At 38.4% G+C, this 3,717-nt stretch overlaps 1 long non-coding RNA gene across 1 annotated transcript; it reads right to left on the bottom strand.

The window, feature by feature from the left end:
• Positions 1–562: 562 nt before the first annotated feature.
• Positions 563–3,711, bottom strand: LOC119343450. Its single transcript, XR_005166106.1, has 3 exons — positions 2,946–3,711; positions 1,807–1,882; positions 563–1,005 (listed from the first exon to the last, which is right to left on the bottom strand). It is a non-coding gene; the product is annotated as an uncharacterized LOC119343450 (long non-coding RNA).
• Between the last annotated feature and the right edge of the window lie 6 nt (positions 3,712–3,717).

Raw genomic sequence — 3,717 nt, 5'->3', positions numbered from 1 at the left:
TGTATATAAATAGTTTTCTTTATAAACTTGATCAAAGTTTGCAAAGTTTGGATTTTCAAAAAATCTATACACACTACATTATGGAACGAGGGGAGTAATATACTGGTTGTGGGCATCCTAAGATGCAAATGTCAAGAGGTATAACATTCTTGTCAGAAAAATAATGATAAGAGAAACACTGAATCCGAAGCACATACAGTCGGACTAAACCGTCCCGGATTTGCTACAGTGACGTCCATGCCAGATATGCTACAGTGGTTAGCAATCAGTAGTTAAACGTGATTCCTGAAACGTGATTCTTGCGTCAGGCAGGAAGATAGCTCAGCGGCAATGGTCCTTGTTGCCCTTATGATGGAATACATGGTGTTTCATTTTACGTGCTTCAAAGAAGCAAAGCGCCGTAAATAATTTGTTGACCAATACTATGTAAGCATGTTGTGAATTGTTCAGGCAATCGACTCTCTAGTAGCGACAAACTGATAACAAATTAATGCATAGTCTCGCCGTTTTCATGATGACTCTCTAGTACTTGAGTAAAGCTACAAGAGCAATATACCATCAATTAACACAAAAGTAGATACTGTATTACTCAGCGCATGAATACTAATACTACATTAGAAGTGGAACAAACCGCCAATGCCGCATGGATAACATACACAGAGATCCCATAAGCTTTCTCCTAACATTAAACATGTCCAAGCAGCAATCTTTCCCTAAGAATGTATCATCTAGCTACTAAACGTTCGGTGATGGACGTTACATGCTGATTAATTTTGCAAATTTGCTGGAATGCTCTGCCGTGAACCTATCGCCTAGAAAATCTCCACAACTTGCCCTCAAAACGGGATACAGTAAGTTGATCACAAAACTCCATCAGACCAAGACATCTCCAGATTTCCCCCAAAATGAGAGTTCAGTAAACTACCACCATCAGCTTCCTAATTGATTACCCCACAAAAAAACTTCATAACTGATTATAGAGCAGCATCTGCAGTTCTGAGAAACCTGGAAACAAAAATAAGAAACATTAGGCACATTTGAGTAAACATGTCAACGGAATGAGTGATATGGAAAAACAGCAAAACGAAATTCAGTGAACAGAAACGCGTCTACAATCCATCAATGTACATTTCCAAAACTGAAATAATATAGTGAAATATCACCTGGATAACACGTTTATATTCTATCCAAGACCTGACTGTAGCAATAAATTAGGCCGTGGTCAATTTTAAGAAAGATCAAGCTTCAGTTTCAGGCTTTAATAGCTGGTCATAATATTTCAGGAAAAGGGAAGACAACGGCCATCATGATGACAAGGCTAAATGTCCTTCAGATTCTAACACAGTGGTCACCAGATGAACATGGCTAGCCATCCTTTGTGCCTGATAGTTCAGAAACACTAATACATCTGAATGGAGGGATGGAAAGTTCATGCTGACACAACCGATAATTTTTGGCTACGTGGCAAGTTGCTGCCAGAAGAATATGAATATACAAAGTTCAGGTAGCACTCAATAACTATTCTATGGAGTGAATATGTTACTAGTCTTCCCAGAAAGCATTTCTAGCTGAATTGAAGCACCAAACTAGACACTATAAGCAATATGTTGGAAACTACACAGAACCTGTTGAAAATAACTGCAGTAATTGTTCTTTCAGTCCATAAACTGCATGGATTGAGTAAGGGAACTTGTATCAAGAATGCACCATCCTAAAATTGTGGATGGATCATACAACAATTGATCAATAAAGAAGCATGCATGAGCTAACACAAAGTGGAGAGAGATCATCAGCTGGAATTGGTACCTTCGTCCTTCCTACGGGGTGTCTGAGCGAACAAGAACATCTGCCAAAGTCTTGTTTTTCTCGGCGTTCATCTTGCCTGAAAAGGTTAATTTGATCAATATACTATAATTTGAACAGAAGCAGCAACGATACTAATGTAGCAAAATATATAACAGTATAAATTCATGTGCATCGCATACAAGAATTAAGATAGCAAAAAATATGATGATCATAGGAGGTTCTCAAGAATTCAGCACCGTACCCATAAGTGATGTCACTATAATAATTAGAGGCAGGTAGCGATTGAGTAGTGTAGAGGAATTATAAAAAAGGGATACAACTACTCAAGTTACTTTCTCAAACTAAATTATATAGATATGGAAATATAATGTACAGTAGAACATATTGTACTGTCAAAGCAATCAGAACCTTGTAAAAGTTTCTGTTCAAAAGCTAAATCACTTACACCACCGCGAATATGTTTCAAGGAAAACATTTGATTTGGAAGTTTCAAATAAAAGAATTGTCCCATTCCATTTGGATACTATTGATTACAGCTTATGGAATGATATATTGGTGGCTAAGAGAATGCATTGTTTAAACCCAAGAAAATAAACAGGGACAGAAGTGGGGATAATAATTTGTGTTTTGGATATGATTGATTACAGCTTGTGGAATGATATCTTATCACTGCATTGTCTACAATCTTAGCCCACTCCACTGCAACTAAAGACAGAACTCAAACACTTAGATAGCATATACTTCCTCAATACCAAGACCATGTTACAAAATAAATACACTACAATCTAAGCTGTAGACAAACGGATCCATCCCTGCTACACATTCGGTATAGAAAATTAAATCAAGAGTATATTCTGCTGTTTGCTGAAACTGTAACATGTAGCAAATTCGCCATGTTTTGGATTTCGACTGATACAATAATCGCATGTAGTTCCAAAACTGTTTTGATGACAGCAAAATAATGAACACAAACATCACATTGGAGTGTCATGCATGCTATCATACCACCATATAACTTTGAAAAGAGCACACACATGATATAATTGCAGTGTTCATGAGATTATAACACCAAAAAGGCACTTATAACAAGAATGTTTGACAATTTAGAGATTCATAGATGAAATGATAGAAGGACATACCCGGTTCCGCGCGCCACTTATATCAGTCCAATTAGCATGTGGGGGCAGTGGCCGCTGACCAGTGAACACATTATCCCACAAACTGTGCACCAGAATTTGTTCATCGGCGGTAGGCCCATACAGTGGAATTAGGTGATTTATTAGCTGCTCTATTTGAAAAATGCTGTAACCCATCTCAAGGTACGGATAAAGATCAGCATATGATGGATCAGCATATAATGGTCCATAGGGATGTTCAAAGGGATCCCTACAGAGTGCAATCAACCGGTTTCCGAGTTCATAAACAGTATTAAATCGAGGAACAACAATTGGGCGTTGATGGGTCAGGATGGCTCCATTTCCAGACTGCTGACGGATCATCTCTTGATTGTAAGAAGCCCAATAATCGATCAATGGATGAAGACCTGCAGGTGTTAACAGCTCCTGGGGGAAGATTAGCCCCAATGCCTGAAACACGTAGTAACTTCGCGCTGCAGCTGGCGTTGCATAAAAGTGCTTGAATTCAGTCCGAAACAGATAATTGTATGACTTGTTCCTCTGAATCCTCTCCTCCGGAAATCTGGTGGCTGAGTGGTTTGTAATCAATCTTTTATCTATGTTGGTTGCTCTCTGTAAATAGCGTAGAAAGTGTGCGAGATCAGCGGGCAAATTTACTTCCTCGATTGGCTTTCCTGTTGTTATGAGAACTGCAAGTTTGAAAAGCTCATAAATTGAGAGATAGGGGCACCCAGTTTCTTCTCCATTGTTGATTAGATTCGTATGCTTGAACATA

The sequence above is a fragment of the Triticum dicoccoides genome, unplaced genomic scaffold (genome assembly GCF_002162155.2).
Source record: "Triticum dicoccoides isolate Atlit2015 ecotype Zavitan unplaced genomic scaffold, WEW_v2.0 scaffold128305, whole genome shotgun sequence".
NCBI classification, from domain to species: Eukaryota; Viridiplantae; Streptophyta; class Magnoliopsida; order Poales; family Poaceae; genus Triticum; species Triticum dicoccoides.
The sequence above is the reverse complement of the archived record's forward strand: the minus strand, read 5'-3'. Positions and strand labels throughout refer to the sequence as shown.